The 21,226-nt window shown below is 44.2% G+C and overlaps 1 protein-coding gene across 1 annotated transcript in view; it reads left to right on the forward strand.

Annotated features, from left to right (window-relative positions):
• Window positions 1-21,226, forward strand: part of CFAP299 (cilia and flagella associated protein 299) — a 230,993-nt gene that overhangs the window by 181,752 nt on the left and 28,015 nt on the right. The gene's annotated exons all lie outside the window — the stretch shown is intronic.

Below are 21,226 nucleotides of genomic sequence, written 5' to 3' on the forward strand. Positions count from 1 at the left end.
ACCATACGTTGCTGATGCTGTATTAAGTGGTCGCGACCCAGATTATATCACAACTCTGATATATTCAGTTCCTCCCCCCAGAGGTGACGTTATTCTGTCCCCTACGATTACTACTCTGTTCACAACCTTCCAGCAAACTACCTTTTGTCAACACAAGCAACTAGAACGTCAAAAGCTATCAGAATAATAGTTGAGGAAGAAAATAGTGTCTTCAAGAGCTGCAAGTTAAAGGCCATGTTGGGTCAAAATGTGTGGGCTATAATGTATAGTAGTTATCACGGAGAGGTGGAAGCACAGGTATTAACTTCGTTTCCTTATTTTTGTGGTTGTGTTTCAGAAAGTTATGTGTTCCTGCCCTAGCTGCATTGCAATGCTTTTTTCTTACTAATATGCGATTTAGTTAGAACATATGTATTTTTAAATCAAATGCACTAGATTGTGAGGATCTTGTTCAAAGTTGAAAGGCTATTTAATCTAGTTCTTCTCTACAGGACTTAAAGGAGCAGTGAACTGCTGGGCTTTTTCCTCACTAAAATCCTTTTAAAGCTATCATAGTACTCTTAAGAACTTAAACAGTGTGTCAGCTGGAGCATTACATTGATTTAAGAGTTAGCAATTTAACTAGAATCAGAGAATATGTTTTGAACTCTGAACTTGGAATCAGGATGGGTTGGAAGTTGTAGAACTTGGCCTGATCAGTGATTTATAGATGTTTAGAAGATGTTGAACAAGGATTTTTGAGGCGCAGTGTAAACAAAGTATGTTTATATTAGCGATTCTTTGATGTGAAAATCTATTCAGAAGGTGCCAGGGCACTATCAGAGAACATCATCAAGAACATCCCGATGTGTAATTCCACAGCAGGCATTTCCTGCTCTTACTCTACGAGATCACGCCTTGTCTGTTGTACTGCTCGAAATGCTTGTCAAGGTACAGCAGTTAATGAACTTTTCGAAGAGCTAGAGACGTTCTTACAAGAAAGGAAACTAGGATCAGGTAAGTTGCCGTGAGCTAGCTCTGTTAGGATCAATGTGGGGCAAATTTTCAAACGGTCAGAGGTGGTGCCTAAGCAAATCTAACTCCTACCTAAATAAGACAGTATTTGAGAAGTGCTCAGCATCCGGTAGCGCTGGTTTGATGTCTTTTGATTTTAGTCCAGCCATTTATTTTGATGCTTCACACACTACGTTCAATACTTGTGTTGTGATGGCCGCTCAGTTTCAAACGATTGTCCTTCACGCTAGAACCAAGCCACTTCAGTACGTGAACATGTGCTCATGCCTGGCATGAAGTACCCTAAAGGTCCAAATGTACAGTGGTGACTGCATGAAAAAACCATCAGAAAGGAAGCTTACTTGGGCATTTGCAGTCCAGTTACAACTCTGCAGCAGCTATCCAGGTGGACTCTTCCCATTTATGGCAAATCTGAGAAACTCACTCTGCTCCCATGAAGATCGAGGTACCTCCCATTCCCTGCAGTTACCATCAAGCAGTTCCCACCCTGGACACCCACGCCCTGCCTCACTTGCTTGTTTACCCTCCGGGAATGTCTTATCATCCCCATTACTGCATCTGCCCCCATTGAGCCTCCAGTGGAACGTAGCATGTGAGGAGTGGGAATTTGTCTGTGTCCTATCGGTGCACAGACACGTCCTCCCAGGGCCTAGAGGAGTGTTGGAGGGATCAGCCGTGCTGCCCAGCTTCCCTCAGGAAACTCAACCCCCCAAAACGCCAGTGCCTTCTGCAGCGGCCAGCAGTGGTTGGGGACTGCTGGGGCACCTGCAGCAGAGTGGCCCCCAACCCGTTCGAACCAAACAGATTTCTGACCTATCTGGCGATTTCAGCATTTCTTGTGAATATTTATACTTAAGTTTATCAGGCAGCTCGAACAACAAAAAAATTCTTATTCTTCTTTAACAGAATAACTGCCTTTCTGAAAAATATCATGTTCTGTATCAGGCGATACGTGCCCAATTTCCACTTTATCCGACTTTGTTAATTTTACAGTCTCTCATGTCTCTTGGCTTGCTCTGTGGGGCTCCTGACATAAAAAGCAGCTCCTAAAATTTTTAGTGTTTTGTGTGCTACTGCTGATGCTTCAGATGAGACTTCAGACACACTGTTTCTTAGAAGAAATAATAGCCTGCACTGATGAACAAGTGGATTATGAATTCAGATGAGAAATAAAAGCAATGTCAAAATAATCCGTCAGGAACAAATGGTGTTAGTGACATGAGGGAAAGAGACATGTGGAAAGTGAACTGTATGGTTTCAGATGTGTTTCTGTAAGCTACTGAACATTTGGAAACATTTCTGATTAAATCAGCTACTTTTTAAACTGGAGCTTAGGATATCTTTTGTTTGCTTGTCTTTTCAGATGTATAGTTTTTATTTTAAGCTGTATTTCATGCTGAAGTGATTGACTGAGGAGGTTTACTGATATAAGCAAGCAGGGTGTGCCTTGGCAATCTGCTGACAGGGAGACTTACGTGGAGTTTCCGGTCAGATTTCATTAGAAATGCAGATAGATCACTTTATCAGGAAGATTTCTGGTCTGCTTATGCTTTTTTTCCGTGTAAGGGATAGACCACACAAGACGACTAAGGAAGATGTCAAATGCGTGGAGTTCCTGCAGGCTGAATGCATTGTTTCATCCATGTGAACAGTACAGGGATGAGGCACGTTGATGGAGCTCGGGCAAGACAGGTTTATAATCACAATTTAGCTGTTGACTGCTGAGCCCCGAACATTGGTTCAAGTTTCCATGCTGTCCTTTCCAGGGAGGTTATTGGCTTCTTTGTATGAAATCTGAGAGTTTTATTTATCAGTGCTGTAGGTGCTGGGGCAACAAAAAGTACCAGGGCTCACTACAAAACTGTGAAGTGCGGCATTGTGGTATCTCCTTCCAGGTCTCCAGTGGACTGTCAAAAGAGCCCAGAAAATTCATAAAATTAAAGAAGTAGTCAGAAAATGGGAACAATGCTATGCAAATATCTCTATTGGGCCAGGATCCAATTTCCTGTACTCCAGATTAAGTGGATAACTAGGAAATGCAAATAAAAGCTACCAACAGAGAAGGGGAGTCACATCGCAACAGAGAAGCAAGGGGAGAGCAAGGATTTTCAAGTGAGGCAGAAGCATGAGAGAGGACCAGATCTGTGAATTAGCTTGGAAGAAATCACCAGAGGGCAACGATTCCCTGCTGCTGTGCACGTACATACACGGACCCATCCTTCTTTTGCACTGAGGCGGTGCAGCCATGTGTATGACGATTAACTGAGTGTGAAAAAACGGGACATAGTTGACTGAATCATAGAAGTGATTAGAAACGAAGGCTGTGGTGTAATTTGCGAGAAGGGGAGGTGTGGGTCTGTTTCTTTGTGTATTTGAAAGCCTGTTTCCCCCTAAGAAATGTGTCTCTTCACAGCTAATAGAGGCTAGATGCTTGATGGGGAGACTTGATCCACTTAAGATATGTCTCCATGTATTTAAAGGACTAATATAGGCTAATGTCCATCTCTTCTCCTTCCCTTCTTCCTTCCCTCTCCAGTCGTACGTCTCTTCCACGGAGAAACAACAGCGTTTCCATAAATAGAGTCTTTGGTAATGATTTCTGTCCTAGTGACACTGATATTTAATTAACGTGAGGCTTTGAGTATTCTGTAGCACTCTGCTGCTCTGATAAAGGAGCCAAACAGAAGCACAGCAGTGCGGTTTCCTCTGGCTTTGAAGTTGGAGTACTGCCGTCTTTGGAAGAACCTCTGAGGAAATCATCGAGATGTGAAGAGGAAACCCTCAGAACTGAGTCCTCCAGAGAGGACTTCCCACTGCCTTCCTCACTCCCCTTCCAGAGAGGAATTCACTTTCCATTTCTGCAGTGAAACCAGTTGGCAGCATAACACATGCTGCAGTTTTTGGTCATCGCTTACCTAGGAGGGAGTACATGTTCTAGGGCAGTGGAGTGCTGAAATTTGGACGGGGGCAGGAAATATTTGTGGAATATATCTGAAAGAAACTAACTTATAACACTGTGAGGCAGATACGACAGTTCTTGTTTCTGGTGCACTTCAGTTCAGGCGGCTCAGCCAGGATGAGCGAGGGGACGGTTCCGCAGTGCCAGTTGTACAGCCTCCGCTCAGCCGCAGCATGAAGCCGGGGTGAGTTGCGGTGCACACATTTCCTAGGAAAAACTCGGTTTTGCTTCCAAGGGCAGCGAGGTGCGATTCTGCTGTCAGGAGTTTTGGCTCTGCGTTGCCCCCCACAGGCTTTCCCGGCCCAGTGGCAGGAAGGGTCAGCCAGCAGGCCTTGGGAAGGAGCTGGTCTGCCACAGGAGAGAAAGTCCAGCTGGGGCCTTTGGATGGAAAGGCTGGACTTTGATCTCCTGAGCCCCGGGCAAGTCCCGGATGGTCCGTGGTCTCTACAAGAGCTGGTACTGCGTCACATAGGCTGCAGCATGCCAGCTGTGGGTTATGCCTGCCGGGTTTACTGACTCGCGCATGGGAAATAATCCCAGCAGCGCTCTTCTCTCGCGGGTCATCAGGGAGTTGCGATCATGCACGTGAGGGCTGCGGGGCCTGCCTTTAAAGGGTGACCTTGCACCACTCGATCAGTTGGCAGACTGCCTGAATAGACGCTTACAACGCTAGGAAAAATGGTAAGCAGATTGCCTCTTTAGGTCTTCACGTTTGACAGGCATGAGGGTATTGGCATACAGTAGTAGTAGTGGGCCAAAGCGTTTGCTTGGGATTTGCCTTCAATATAACGTTGGCCTTCCTTCAGGGCATGAAGCCACCAGAAGTCTTGCCAGAGATGTTTAAGCCTCACCCTTATTTCCAACGCTCCATCTTTAGCCTGAGGCTGCAACTGTGATAAGTCACTTCTCCCACTTTTACACCCTTTATGATGCCAGTGCTCAGTTTTCTCTTTTTTTCTTTTGTCAAGTAAATAACTATTGGGGGGAGAAAAGTCTCCAGCCTGTCAGCCCCATGAGCTGCACATTTAAGTCATTAAAGATGTGACTGTCAAGCATCTCCTTTGTATGACAGATCTGGGACCAAATGCGTGTGAGACCATGGAATAGGCTTGATTCAGTCAACCAAAATTATAGGTTAGCTGTAGTTTTCCCTTTTTTTTATTGATGGCAGAGTTTTAATGTGGTCATAGTACATAGTCACATGATTTACAATCAAATGGATTAACCACTGACTTATGCTTCACATAAGCCTTATAAATCCACATGCATACCTTCCAGATGCGAGGCAGAAAGCAGTGAGACATCTTTAAGACGTGTTAGTGAGGCTGTTTTCCAATAGAAAATACACACGTGGGACTAAATCCCACTGACATGACATTTTAGGAGAAATGACAGCAAAGATGTGCTTGACAAGGCCCTACAGCTATTTATAGGCTGTTCTGTCAAATTTAGGGTAAACTTATTTTTTGGGGGGGAGGGGGTGGGGTGGCGGTTTTTGTGTTTTGGGTTTTTTTTTTTTTTTTGTTCTTCCAACCACATTTGCTGCAGGATTCTTCTGGTTAATTGTGGGCTGCCGAAGCTTTGCATAAAGACATCTGCACAGTGGCACCGCCCTGTAATTACATGGGAAGGGATCTCCATCTTGTGATATTGCTGGTAGATGTACTTGCCGGGCATTCTTCTGAGTGTGGCGGGAGGTGTGGTGTTTGCACCATCATGGGCTGGAGTGGGAGTTCAGTGAAACAAATCCACACACTGAGAAACGGGAGGATGCTTGCTGCAGGGCTACAGGGAAGGGCTGCTCGAATGAGAGCTTTCCCCGGCCCCTGAAGCAGCTCTTAAGCTAGGCTATGCTAGCCGGCTGCTTCAGATTTTTTGCCACAGAGATGTGTTTTAAATTAACCGTTGCTGTTGCAAATGGCACCCGCTTCACTCCTGTCCTAAGTTAACCTAGCTCTCGGCAGCATGTTTTCAGTGTGCAGGCATCGATTCAATCTCTGCTGTTATTTGATGCTTTACGCTCCCCAAGGATTTATCACCTTTATGGAGCCTGTCTGCTTTGCATGACTGTGCCACGTCTCGGCTCGCGCTGTTCACCGGGCACATGGATTTACCACGCTGGCGTTGCTCTGGCTGGAGTGAAGTGTGTGTTTAAACTGGGAGTAATTGCCCTGCACCAGTCGGAAGGTGCTCGGTGAGGAAGCCTGGTTTGCTTTCACCACATGAGGAGTTGTTCATAGAGTAATTAAGTTCTCTGTCAAAAAAACCACAGGTGTAAAACACAAGGGTGGGTAAAAATGGAGTTCCTGAAGTGCCATTTCTGCACTTGACTATAAGAGCTGTGAATGTCTGAGTTTGGCCTGACTTCTGCAGTGGAGAGGAATCTTTCTGGTGATTTTCACAAGCCTTGCATCAAACCCAGAGAAGATTGGGGTACGAGGTTTTGCTTGTGATGTGATTTTCATGCTATGTAGTATTTATAGATACCACAGGTGTGCGGATAAGGAACAGTTCAACCCCAAAGTGAAGACTTAATCTAAGCGCTAATCATGCTGAGATACTTCTACATGTCTGGTGCAGTTTTAATGCCAGCTCCCAAGTAGGTAGTGCCATGTACTGTCCTACCTGTGCGGTAAAGGGCAGCAGCAGAGTTCAACTTGGGGGGAGGGGGGGGTGTTCAATTAAGAAGTCAGTAATTAGGTTGCGTTCAGATTGTTTCCTTGTTTTTTGTTTTCAGCATGAGCTTTTGGGGTCTTTAGTCAGTTTAGGCTGCTTTTTTCAGTCCTGGTTCTGTCTTCTCTTTTTGTTGATTATTCATACTGCGATTTTGCCTTCTGCAAGGGATTCTCCCTTTTGACCATTTCCCAGTGCTCATTTGGACTGATGGGTTGGTTTCTCTCCTTCCATGACAGAAGCAGGTGAATTTTGGTGGTGTTGGAAGTAATTGAAGTATATTTTTTAAATGTAGGCTTCATGTAAGTGAAAATCTTACTAGCAGGAATGCTAAGAGAGAAATTAACTTCCCTGGTGCCTTCCTCAGAATATGTCAGCAGTTGCTGAGGGCAGAGGTGAATTGAGGTGCTCCATCCAAGTGAAGTGGCAGGAAAAAATACGCCGGATGCTCAGTGTGCCATTTCTCTGGGTGTTAGGTTTGGTATTTATTAAGAAAAATCTGTCAACAACTCCCACAACTGACCGACAGACGTTAGGAAAAGCTCCCTTCCCTGAAGAGTGTGCAGACTTCTGAGTCCTTTTAGAGCCTACCACTGCCCCATGTGTGCAGAACCATGAGATCATGGACCGTGGCCTGTCCCCCTCCCTCAGAGCTGGGTAATGAATCCATAACCAATCCTATGCAAAAGTGAAAAGTTCTTCCTGGTCTCTTCCAGCAGTGCCAGTGTTAAGTACACGCAGGGTATACAGCTGAGGTTCAAGCCCTGAGGCTGCCAAGCGGATTTTTATGAACATTTCAGTAAACAGCATTTTAAAAAAAGGAAAAAAAAAGGAAGTCTGGGGACGACTAGTTCATTTTAACAGTTGCAGGCATGGCATTCATTACGGTCAAATCTGTTCAAATATCCTTGACAAATACCTGGAAGGAGTGTTCTTTAGACAGGTGGATTGTTTTAAAAGGTCACTCCTTAAAAAAAAAAAAAAAAAAAAAAAAAAAAAAAAAAAAAGGAGGAGAAGAGGAGAAAGCTGTTAGGATTGGAAATTCTTTTCCTCTCTTGGAGAAGTAGCGTGGTTGGAAGGGAGGCACTGCAGGTGGCTGTGCAGGACAGGGCTTGGGAGCCGGCAGCACAGGTCAGGCTTGACCTGCCCTCGAGTTGGGGAAAACTCAGTGGAATCAGAGAGGTGCCTTTGAGAAGTCTTAGACCCTGAGCAGATCACGGAGAGTCAGGCAGGTGTATGTTAAATTTATTTTTAATTAGGATTTCAAAATCAACAGCCCAACTGACTTCTGTGCCTGGTGACAGGAAGAAATGAGTATGCTTTTATATGATCAAAACTTTCATACATTAAAAGCAAGATGCTGTTGCTTTGCTTTGATTTTACTTCCGTTCCTGTCTTTCTCCTTTTAGGTAATTTTGTTTTTGGGGGTTTTTTTTTCCCCTTTGTGGAGGCTTGAGGACTTCGGTCGATGTTTGAGCTGCTTTTTAAGTTTTATGCAGCTCTCTAGGGCCAGGGATCTTACTTTTGTTTTGATTGACCTCAGTAAAGCTGTTTTTTAACTGTATCATATAAACCTTGAGCCATCAGTGAATGCTTATTCTATCTGGCAGGAATTTTTGCAGTGGTCCTTCAGGTCTCATAACTTAAGGAGAGTTGAAGTGTGTATGTGATCGCACGGCAAATGTTTGCGAACCCCATGGCAGCTACTAGAAGCTGCTGTCATCATACCTGGAGTTCAACCCTCTTGTTTTTTGTATCAGAGCGTGTTCCTCCTGCAGTTTTTGATTTCTGCTTGCTCTCCTTTGCTGTTCTTGTCCCTCCTAGGTTTCATCAGAATTGGCATCAAGAGAAATGACATTTTATCGGTTTTAGTAAACTGGCCATTTGTACCTTGGTGTGAATAAATTCAGGAAAGAGCTCATTTTGCTGCTTTTGGAGAAGGAGGTCGCTGTAGATGTTAGCACCAGTTGGCCCCTCTGCACCTGCCAAACACAGCTAGTTTTCCAGCTGCCCTGAAGGCCAAGGAGTAGTAAGGGGGGGGCCTCAGAAAAGCAAACACTTGCTTGTGTCAGCAGAATCACTGCCTTGAAGTTGTTATTATGGAAGTAAAGATGACCCCAGAGTGCGGGGGGTGATGTATTCATTTCAGTCCTTGCCGTTCAAGAGGAAGGCTGTTAAATTCTATGCAACTTGTTGCTTTATTAAGGTGTTCGTTGATTCCCATTCAGCTAGGTAGTCTGGTACAAAATAAGGACATTCTGGTATCCTAGTGGATTGTGTATATGTATCTCCTTAGGGGAGGACTTCTCTACGTAACAGAGTCTCTGAAAGTAAATCGCTCTGGGGGGGTTGTTGCCCGAGAGCAGAAGAGTCCAGACTAGCCCTGGCCCTGTGGTTTGCCTCGATGACTGGAGCTGTAGGTTGTCAAAACATCATGTTTGCCAAGGCAGTGGGACATCCTGGGGTAAGCATAGGTTATGGCTGTTGGGAACAAAATAATGCTGAGTTTTGTAGATTTCCTGGCCAAGATGGACTCCACGTCTTGTGAGACAAAGCCCCGATCCAGGGGAAGATGCTCAGGTCGCTCCGCTGGGTTGTGCACACCCAGCCAGAGCCCCGTGCAGCGCCCGGGTTGGGGTGCCTCTGCTCATCCAGCAGTGCAAGCAGGGAGATCTGTTTTCCTCATTTAATTTCCCAGGCTGTTTTTGACAGCCCGTCTGTGTGACCTTCTCTCAGCTGCAGTCCCCAGGCCTGTGACCAGCGTGCCTGCGCGCTGTTTGCACTGCCAGCATGCTCCCTCAGCCATGTCTTAAACAGCGGCTTTAGAGACATCTGGTTTGCTGAAGTTGAGCTATTTGTCTAATCCCAAAGCTACATGTGAGTCCCGTTTTATAATCCCCCCAAGAAAAAATGTAACTGCAAGAGGTTCTGCAACCGTTATCAGCACCGAAGGGGCGGCACGGATCGTGTTTTATTCTTAGGTCAGTGGAAAAGGGGAAAAGATTTGGAATTTGGAAAAGTATTTGCTTATATTTTTCCATGTAATTGTAAGAGGTCTTTTCTCTCTTTTTTTCTGTCAAACAAAAACCAAAAACCAAAACAACACCCCCCAAGTTCAAAGATATGCAAATGAATCCTTTACTATTTTTACAGTGATTTTTCTCCACTGGAAAACAAATTATATAAACATACTTCTGAAAAGAAAACCTCTCAGAACTGGGCAGAGGAAGTGTTCCTCCAGTACGACCTGAAATAAAAAAGCAGCACACCTGCCTGCAGCTGGTTTCCCTGCGACGCATGCCTCGCACAGCCCCAGCTATGTGAAGTCGCTTCCAAGTCAAACAAGTAGCAATTTTTAAGTAGCACCTAAAGAGGAACGAGGCCAGCCTTGCCAGCAAAACCCCAGCCCCTAAAGGTTCCCGCTGCACAGGCTTTATTTTCCTTTCCCTGACCCATTTGCACAGAGTTGTTAGTGATGGCCTGGCCTGCCTCCCTGTACACAGCAAACCAATAATAAATAGCAGGCAGCTGACACCCCGAGACACCTGCAGCACGCCGAACACTGGGGGATTGTTCATCCCGCAGACCCACGGGACCGGGTGCTATGGGGAGACTTCTTCTGGCTGGGTGTCCGCCCAGACACACGCGGTCGGAGAGAAAGTCAAGCAGGACAGGTCTGGGGCCCCGAAAGGTTTCTTGGGCAATTAAGAGAAAAAAAATTTTTTTTTCTTTCCATCAGAGGAGGAACAAGGATGACCAAGATGTGAATACAGGAGGCCTCTGTGCAGCGCTGCTGTTGTCTGGGGGTCAGGCTCATTCGTGGAAATTCAGTTGGTACAATATTTGGGCAGGCTTTGAGCAGTCCCTTTCACTGACTTTAAGGCATACTCTTATTATTCTAGTTTCTCATGCCTCACTACTTATTTATTCATAAATTAGGTGTTTGCCAGGGAAAATACTTCGATGCCCTTCTGATGGAGCAGGTATAGGAGAGCGAGCTGAAAAAAAACCTCACCCCAAAACCCTTAAGCAATATTTATGGACTTTTGAACGTTTAGCTTCTTGGAAAAAAAGGCTGCATTTCTTCTCACATACTTTCCAGGCTGAAATCTTTTGCTAGTTTATCTAACAGGACAGGAACAGATTTTGGTGGACTTTAGTCTGCTGGTTTTCTGTTTTTGTGACCCAAGGACAGAGCTTTCCCAGGATCAGACCATTGCCTTTACCATCAGCCAGCAAATCCCCTTTGACAAGTGGTGTTTTGCCTTCATGTGTCCTTGTTACAGGTGGACCGTAGAACTGGAGCTCGTAAAGACTTGGTAGGATTCGCCTATTGTTAGTGTACAGTTCTCTGGGTTTTCATGGAGACAGGGTACAGAACAAGATCGTTTCTCTGGTGTAAGTGAACGTGTCCTGTGGCCGCGGTAGTCTCGATGCAGGAAAGATGCCTTTCCTGTCTCATTCAGCCAGACTTGGCTATTGCTATTCACTTAGAAGCTGCAGAAATTGGCGTTGCTGTCAAAAACAAGTAGCCCAGGGCCCTTGCCAAACCTGTTGCTTGCGTGTGATGGGGTTATCTCAGCATCTCTAGCTCTTGCTGTGGCTTTTGATGGTCTCCTGCGCAGCCTTGTGTCCTAATAACAACATCTCTTCCTGCCCCTCGGCTCCCTGCAGTACAGTGGGGGCTGGAGCAGTCCAGGCAAGTGGGTTTTACTGCCCACTGTCACTGCGTGCTCAGGAGGATTTCCATCTGGGCTTCTTTCAGGCACAGGAGTAAGGATGCTTTTTCTCGCACGTCTTCAAGAAAACTTGCGTCAGCTTTCCTTCCAGTGATTCTTGAGTTGAGACTATTTCTTTTTGCTGGGGATGCTTGAGGTTTCGTATTGAAGTTACTATTATGACAGAGCATCAGTTGCAATGATCATTTGGAGTACATGTGTGTATATGTATTTGTTGACATGCAAGAACCACTGACTTGCTACTGACTGTAAAATAATGTGGCTATCAAACACGCTCCGAGCTGATGTATTTGAAGTGAAATGAGAGGAGAAGCTAGTGGTGCTTTTTTCCTTCTGGTTTGTTTCAGAGCTAAACTCATGTTGGCACTGAAATGCCAAGGGAAAAAAAAAAGGCATTTAGCTGAGGAAAACAAGAACTGGTGAAAGTTTAATGCAAACAGAGCTCAGCAATGGGGCAAATACTGAGAAAATGGTGAAACCCTCCAGGAATCTTAGTAGATTTCACTAGGGACTTACCTGCAAGGCAGTTTGTTTTAACAAAATAAGTTTCAGGGATGCTTTTTTAAAAGAATGAAATGTCATGGAAGGTTTTGGTTGACAAAGGATCCTTTTTGTGAAGTTTTCCCTCTTCCTTAAAGTCTCTTTTACCATGCAAGGCCATCCGTGGCTGTAGCATTGGAGTAGGCACTCAGCCTCCATTTTTTCCCCTGGTCTCCGCACAACAGGGAGCTGCAGTGACCCCAGATCCCCTAAATCCTTCATCCTGCCTCTCGGCTGGATGCCATGGAAAAATTGTGTGCTGGGGCTTGGCAGAGGGATTTGGAAGAAGCACACAGGAACTAAGTTTCTGTAGCAGGCATGAAGTGTCATCCTGGGCAGCTAGAAAACCCCTGTTTTTATTTCAATTCGTATGGGATCATGGTAGTCATGATATGGTGATATATGATGTCCTACTGTGGTGCAGTCGCGCTCTCAGCCAGCACCTTAGCGGAGCTGGTGGTTCAAAAAAATTTTGTTGATTTGAGAGACCATAAACAGGCTGAGATGGCAGCTCTTCTGGGCGTTCTTGGGTGTTCTTCCCTCAGCTTTTTCTCTTAATGTACTGAGTTAATTTTTGGGTTTGGCTTTGTGTTTCTGAATTTACTAAAAGGTTTGTAGTTCTTAGGTAGCTTTAAAGAAAAGCTTGCTTCCCCAAAAGGTTTCAGGTAGCATCTGCACTTCTCTTTTTTTGATAGGTCTTAATTAAAAAGCAACCCCCCTCTCCCCAGTCCTACACTTAAATTCAGGTGGCGTGGGGGAGTCCTGCACTGGCTTTTCTTTTTAGTTTGTTTTTTTTTTCTTTTGTTTCTTGTTGTTTTCCTTCTCTCCCCGACTTTTCCTTACATACAGACAACTGCTTTTATACGTCTGCTGCTTTCCTCCTTACGTTCCTTCATTCTGCTCAGAGCATTACCTGCAGTAACTATCCGTCATCGACCCGGAGACCGAACGCTCCTCTGCCAGGAAAACTTGCCTTGTTCCACATTAGCTGAACCCAAAGGCTGTGGCTACCTCCTTGCTGCTAAGGGTGACTTCTTATGTCTGTCTGAGCAAATTTTTGGTTCTATGTGCATTTCTGTTTTTAATAAGCTCCTTTTTTTTAATGCTAACAGAATTAATCTAAACTCACACTCTCAGCAGGCTCTTCTCAGCCAGAATACTGTTTTCAAACTGAGGCAACACCCTGTTTACATAGATAAGCAAATTCACAGTCCACAGAGCTTCTTCCAGTCTGAGCAGCTGCCGAACACTTAACAGTAAGGAACTGGGAAGCACATGTTTCACATACGTAGCAAACATTTCTTCTTCTGAAGGGTAACCAGATCTTTTTTTCTTCTTTTCTTTTTTTTTTTTTTTCTTTTTTTTTTCCTGAAGAGTTGAAAGCTAGAACATCTGCTTCTTGGCCAGCCGTTCTTTCCCACAAATGCTGGTTCCCAGGTTGAAAAAAGCTTAGTTAGGTTATTGTGCGTGTATGCATCTCGGTGCCTGTGTTTCTGAAATATGCCCAGAACCACACCAGGGGAACACAGGGAACTCTTAAACAAGGCAAACTCTGTTGTGGACCTATGACTCGCACCCCAGCCGCTGCTGCAGAGTGCTTCGGCACGGCCGGCCCTGAGGACCGTCGCCGCAGGCAGTGCAGCAGCTGGGCTGCGCTTCCTCGGGCTGTTTGTGGAAAGGCTCTGCAGTCTCAATAGTCGGGGGCTGCTCTCGGGGCATAACTGTGAAGGTGCCTGTCTGGACGGAAGAAAAGAGTGGGTGCACACAGTTGACTTTTCAAAGAGTTTGGCCCCAGTGACAGAGAAACATGTCGTCTGTATCTCAGTTACCTACTTAAATTATTCTAATAAGTTGGCTGCTTCTCTTAACCAAAACAATGGTACAGGCTGTGCGCAGCAGAGCTAGGGTTGAATCTAGACTTGGCAGTACTTGGCAGGTGAGAGCAGCCTCGCTCTCAGGATCTTTCTGAGGTGCCTCGGCCTCAAAAATATCCCCTGAATGCTGCATCTGATGCCCTTTGCCTGGCACATAAAAGCACAGCATGCAGACAGTCCCTAACAAAAGCCCTGAACTCCTTCCTTCAGCACAGCAGTCTTCCGCTTACCCCTCTGACAACTGATGTGTTGGGCCTTGAGTAATAATTCTAGCAGCTCCGTGGTCTGCCCTCAGTGCTATTCCTGCAACAGCAGCGTGAACTAGGTCTCTGTGAACCACTGAACAGTTTTACCATTTGGTACAAGGTACAGCACATAACCGCTTTATATTACAGCACAGTTTTTGTCTCTGTGTTTCTGCTAACTAAATAAAATATCGAAGACCACTTCTGCATGCTCTGGTGTCCCACGTTAGCATCAGGCAGTGCTCTCTGGGGCTGGAATCCAGCATTTAGGTGCTGAACAGGGAAAGTGTATAGACATGCTATCTAACTCCTACGGTCAGAGCTTGAAGATACTTTACGTAAGGAAAAATAACCAAGGCAAACAAACTTTATGTTTGTGTGAGTGTGCATAAGGATCTCTTATTTCTTTTTTTTTTTTTTTTTAATTTGCATCTACCTTTAGACCACATCCTGCTTATTTTGAGTAGATGAGAAGAAAGCAGAGTAAAGGCTGATGTGATCTCTTACTCTCAAAGTCCTTGTTTTTTCTTCTTTTGTACAGTAACAAGTAGGTGAAAGATAGGTGTTTTTCAAAAGCCCGCTTGGCATTTCTGAGCATAGAAGAAGGAAACTGAAGTAATTTCAGACATATTACAAGTTTTAGAAACGTTTCAAAGTTAGTACAAGTAAGAGAATGGTATGAAAATGGCATCCTGCCCGGATGAAAATACGGGACGCACAGAGCGCGTTCTAGGCTTGCTTTAGTGCTGGTTCAATCTGTCTGCTAAAAGGACTGCTGTACTCTGCTCCCTTCACCCAAAATCAGATTGTGCAGAAGGTAAAATCCCAACCTGTAAGCCCATGTTTTATGCTGCTTTCACTCCCAGCTGCCCAAGAGAATAGGTCAGCAAGTTATTCCTACCTGCAAAGCAGAAATGGTAATAGCATCTGGTTTAAAGATAGAGAGGTGAGGTCCTTTCTCTGACTACTGTTGCCCACTGGTATTTCTATTAGATGTAACGTGATCTGCAGGTGGCAAATAAGGCCAAACACTAGGCAACAAAAATAAATTGCTACTCATTAAAAATATTTTTCAACTGGTAATGTATTTTACACCTGTCCCTTTTGGCCTAATTGTGCTTGTTCCCCTGGGTCCCCACCTGTGATATTGTCCACATGAAAAGAGCTTCCTCAGTGAATTAGTAATTCACTCCTAAATATTGTCTGTCTTTACTTTCCCATCATCTACCTTCAGCTTGGCATGCTATTAAAGGACTCGCATTACGAGACTGTTTCACCAGACAGCAGGGCTGGTCTCTTTATACTCCCATATATTCTCTTTCTCCAGCTACGCTGCACTTGAACACGTCTGCATTGCAATAGTTTCATAGCAAGCTGAATCACGGCATGCTCCAGTTCATTTGCCATCTTGTAGGTTCCACTCCAGCGAAGTCCTTGGATGCAGTTATAAAATGGCTGTAATTAGTGCGTAGGACATGCCCACAAACTGTGCTGAGGAAGTGCTGAAAGAAAAGCCCGTATTAAAAAGTTTTCTTTCACAGAAGGAATGTTCTGCTCTGAGGATAGAGGAAAGGCAAGGGTTTCGGGCGAGCTACAAGTTTTCTTAAGATAATTGACACCCATACCTTTTAATCCCTAAGAAGTACCCCTTGTTTTTCCCCCACCCAGGGATATTAATTGGTCTTAGAAACAATGTTAGCCCTTGCTGTACTGCTAGCATAGAGAAGAGGTCTGAGCCCTGGAGAGCTCATTTGCAGCATCACCTTATGAAAAAATGAAGGCAGCCTTGTGTTACGTGGGAATGATCACAAATCTGAGGTCTTTCTCAGAAGGCTAACCTGTATCAATAGCTTTTCTTTTCATAAGCAGCATTACTCAGCAGCAGACTAAGATCACAGGTCGGACTAACCCCACACTACGGCAGTGCAGGGCAGATACTCGTACCGATTCCTCCAAGAGAAGAGCGGGGCATGGAGGAGTGATGTGTTTGGCAGGTCTCTTGGTTCCACCCTAGTGCTCTAACCAGAGAGAAATGATCCTTCGGGTGTGGAATATTTCAAAGAGCCAGATTTAACTTAACGTGAGGAACGTAATTCTTTCTGGTAATGTTACCAAAATAGGAAAAAATGCAAACAAATTGTCCTCCAACCTAGCAAGTCTGATCAGCGCTCACCAGTGTCAGTGGAACCAGGTCTTCTGTCTTTGAACCTGTTTTATGATGCGTGCAAATATACCCCAAATGATGGGCAAGTCCTGACATTTAGGTGTCCGTGGTAAGGTCTTGTTGGGAGTCAAAACCAATTTTAGGAAACATGTTTCAATGCATGAAGTAACATACGTAGGAGTGAATCATTGGCAGGTGGTGTTTGTTTTTCTCTTACAACTTAAAAGTTCGCAAATGGAACTAGACCCCAACATAGACAATATTTTCTCAGGTATCACGTGGAAATTGTGCACAGAATAGTTTGTTTCCTTTTAAGATAAAGGTGGAAGGCTTTTGTGGTTGCACAATCCTGCCTTTTAAGGAGATGATTTTAGTAGCTTTTGAAGCACAGCTTGAAGAACATGCTTCAAAACCTGGGAAAACTCAATACCTAAAGCAGTCCACTTTATGGGCTGGACTCTTACTCAGCCTAACGCTAGCGATGTATAAGCAAACTGCGAGCAGGAGGCAAATGTAATTTGTGTCTCTTCTAAAATCCTTTTATACCCCCTCAACTGTATATAATGGCATTAATATATGTGAGAATCAAGTTTGCAGTGTTTACAAATGATGGCCAAAGGAAAGCTGTGTTTGTATTTTTCCTGCCTGAACAGCTTTTCTGGCTTTCCTTTCTTTCTTTCATGGTTTTGAAGCACAACACAGAGATCACACGCTTTTGTTTCGTTGGTTTGAATGAGGCTGATGAGACAGCTCTCAGGTTGCTATTAAAATTAGAAGTGTGTGCAGGAGGCTGGAGTGGATCTTCATGATTGATCGGGTGCGTGCCATGAATGAGAAGGCCCTCCTGGTACATAAAATATTTGTCAATACATGGATTTATAGGAAGCAGCGTGTACCATGGTGTACATCTTGCAAAAGTTTTGTAGTTTAGGTTTGGTACGGACAAATTCCCGGAATATCATCCAAATTAACTGAACCTCTGGTATTTGGGGGAAGAAAACCATGCGAGCATTGAACTCAAAATCAAACGCCTCAGTGCTTCAAGTTTCTACCTGTGCTGGAAGTACTCAGAAGTTGATCTTCTTTCTATGTTTGTCCCCGTTTAACTGTCCTATTTCCAATGTTTCTAACTGATAGCATAGGACCTGATTTTGGGCTAGGTGAAGCCATTGTGAATTTTACTTGATTTCGATGATCGGTGAGTGGGAGAAACACACTTACTGGAATGCTGTGGTAGGGCTGCACGTTAAAAGGCAAACAGTGATGGCAATAGAATCATACAAGTATTCTGTGTAGTTAGAGAAGATCAATAAATGTCTGAATGAGTTGGTTATTCACAGTGGTTTGTTGGGTTTCTTTCATCTGGTTTGAAGTGTGACAGGTTGGTATTAGTCTTTTCCAAGGATCACATACATACACTCCTGAAAAACGTGCCCCTGTATGTAGCATTGGCAAGTGCAGCTCCTTATAAATGTTCTGCTTTTGTCTATAGGAAGCAGCAGCTACAAATGGTTTCGGAGTAATCGGGGCATTGGCATCCCACAATATTTGTCTACTGTAAAAACATATCACTGGAGATGGAAGTGAGAAAGATGAGTGGTGAAATGTAGGATGCTACTCTGTTCCAAATGGTGGTTTACTGACCTTGAACTTTATCCACTGCCTCAGCCTCTCCCCCATGAAGGGATTTATATTTATATAAATAAATATAAATGTAAGTATATAGAGATATTTCTATTCATCCCCTAGAAATACCACATCTCCCTTCTCTGTGGGCTTAAATCTTCCTTTGTGCTACCTGTGAAAGACTTAGACCTTTTTTCGTGTAACTTACTTGAACTTGGATGTGCGGGCTGTGAATTCGGTAAAACCGTAGCTGGTAAGAGTCGGCTCTCAAAGCATTTCCAGTAGCCGTCCTCTCACCTGCTAACACTCCTCGGACCACTGGCCTTAAGCACGCCGCTCCCACTGCCTTCTGCAGCATCAGTACTGGAAGGAGCGTGACATCTGACCTCACTCCCAAGTGCAGAGGCCATGTTTTTGAGACGTATCTGAACTTCAGGAGAAAATATGTATCGCTTGTTCTCTGGGGTGAGTCATGCAGCTAAGGCTTTCTGAATCCATTGGTTGTGTCTCTCTTGCACATAGCTATGGAACATGTTCTCGTATGCATTTCCTGACCAGCAAAGTATGGGGTTCATCTCCAGCCAAGAGAGATGAGTTCCCTGCGGGACTCTCAAAAGCATCGGTACCACCGGTTGTTTGCTGTGGGGATGTATGGGCTTTTATGGGCCAAATTTATGGCTGAAGCTATGAGGCACAACTCCACGGCTTTTAGTGAACTTGCACCTCTGCATGCCAGTGCTGAGGGCAGCGTTGTTGCTGGTATTTACTCCACTGAAACTGTGAGAATTCCTCAGTCCTTCATGCAACCCCACTTCTGTGTGCCTCTAGCGACTGACGAGAAAAGTGGGAAAAGGAACTCCGTGTTGCTAGATGGTCGTTTTAGGTCTCTTCCAACTGAACTGTTCCATTCTGTTCTGTTCTACTTTGCTCTAAATTGTAGTAATTGTAAGTCAGTTTACCCCAGTTGTCAATAGGTTCAGTTGTTAGGCCCGAAAGCTATATGTAAGCATAGCTTTCAAACCCCGTCTTAAATTAAAGCTTTTTCGCCTTTTGCTATGTAAGTTCCTGAAAACTCAAAGAATTTGTTGTGTTAGAGACAAATCGTAAGAGTACTGAAGAGACTTTTAGGAGATTTTCCTGTTTGTGAGTTTTATGGTATTTTTATTCTGTCTTTCAGTTACTTTTTAATCAGGAGCTTTATCGTTTTGGGAGGAAAGAGTGCAAATTTTTGCAAGTCTGTTGTATAAAAAGGTGTGACAATTAAAGAGTTTAGAATAACTTAAGAAAATTCAAGCTGATTCATAGTTTAATGAATGAATGCTTATAGGTGGTTAGAAGTGAATCAGGGATGAGGAAAGAAGGGAAACGGTGTTGAGAGATGAGGAGGATCAAAGGCCTTGGGTTTTGAGGAGTAGTCCTCAAAAGCGTACCTTTAACACAGAACGTTTTTGTTTAGGTATTCCGGTTGCTCTCTTAGAGTTCGTGAAGCAGTTTTGATGGTAGTATCTCTGCTCGCCTGTAATTCCGTGTTGCTTTATAGCTGATAATGTGTGAACATTATTTTAGGAGATAAATTTTATAAGCGGAAGAGCCTTGAAAGGTAGCTGTCTGTTTAATGATGCAAATAATATCCGCCAGCTTTTTAAAACGATTGGGTCATACTGCGCAAGTCAAGGCATTCATTTAAAATTAGCTTTTCTGACGGACGGTGAATCCCCTTTCCAGATGACTGACGTGCACCTCGTCTTGTATTTAAACGTACATGCAGCGTACAGTTGCCTTGCTGTGTGCTGGGGACAACCTTATTTTTCTCATGGCCTCGTATCTGCCCTTACCTGGCTCTCCAGACATATAAACCAGTTGTTCAAAACGTAAGGTGCTGGGGATAGGGAGGAGACATGTATTTCAAGATGGTCAGATGTAGTACAGGAGATTCTTCTGACTCTTCCTATCAACAACGTTGATGGTACAGAATTGCAAAATGAGCAACACATGTTTTGATGGAATTAAATGTGAAATTGGAAAAGGAAACATGTCTCAAGTATAACAGAGGCTTGCCAGATAAACCATTACACCCTAGAAATCTGCTGCTGTTAAAATAATAAATGTTTTTTGAAAGAGTTCCATGTGGTATTGTTTCCATTTCCCCCACATTCAAAAAACAAATATCACTTGATTTCAGTTGAGTAAAAACAAATGTGTACAGCTAACAAATACTGTTATACTTCACCTACCTGATAACCTCTACGCTCAGTGTTAGATTTTCTTATGTGGATCCTGGGATGCAAGAACCCTTCTGTCTTGCAAGTCCACACTCATCCTACCAGTTCTTTTTGCTTTTTGTGTTACGGTAGTGTGTGAAAAAGAATTGCCTTCCACCAACCTATTCTCTGTTCAGTTGGAAGATAAAGCAAATAAAAGGTAAAGGAACAGAGGAGTAGAGAGTAAATGGGAAACGGGGCTTCCCAGCAACAAGCGGTTATAGAAAGCCATCCCATTGGCGCCTTTGTCCGTGACGTGCATCTCAACCCTAAGGCAGAAAGTAATCTCTCGCAGCCGGAACCGCTGCTGAATGTGTCGCTGTCCTCCAGGTGCCTCTGCACCACCTTCAAATCAGCGCTGACAAAAGGAGGTGCAGCAGCTGGACGGGTAATCGGTTCTCCTACTTGTAGCCACCCTGCTTTAGTCAGCTTTATTTCTGGATACAGCTTTTGTTTTCTGTTTGTTCGCTTGTATTTACATTACCAGATTTTTGCTCTAGAACTCATTAGCTGTTAGGAATGAAACAGTACAGGGGTTGTCTTGCAAGAGAGAGGGCTGGCCATGTCTGCTCTGTTCTCTGGTCACAGCACAGAATAGAGAGGTGTACGGTAAGCAGTTTCCGGTCTGCCGTCTTTCTGAAAAGCTAAATATCTGCTGTGAATATTAAATTGAGTAAGTTTTGCTTTGGCTGTAGAGGTGCATCCCAAATAAAATAACGTTTTTCAACCTTCCTACTTTGGTCCAGTAATTGGTGCGTGGACAGTAGCGTTGTAGAATAGCCAAACAAAACCATCCTTGCCTAAAAATAGGTGTCCGACGGCATTAGACTGCTTTAGGATTGTGTGCGTGGGGCGGGCGGATACGGCCCAGGACCTGTGGGAAAACCCTTTCAAAGTGGCAGCAGGAGACATGGGGAATACACGAGGGCATGTTGTGTGACACTGCATTTGTATTTATTTTTACTGCAATGCTGCCAAGCTTGTGTTAAGAATATGCTGTAATAAGCCATAATTTAAGCGTCTTAATTTCTAACAGAAGCCTGGCCCAGGTGAAGTTGAAAATGTTCCTATACTCTCTAAACGCATTTTTTATGGAACTCTGTGCACGTATGTGTGTTTCTGTTCTTCATT

The sequence above is a fragment of the Haliaeetus albicilla genome, chromosome 1, assembly GCF_947461875.1.
Source record: "Haliaeetus albicilla chromosome 1, bHalAlb1.1, whole genome shotgun sequence".
NCBI classification, from domain to species: Eukaryota; Metazoa; Chordata; class Aves; order Accipitriformes; family Accipitridae; genus Haliaeetus; species Haliaeetus albicilla.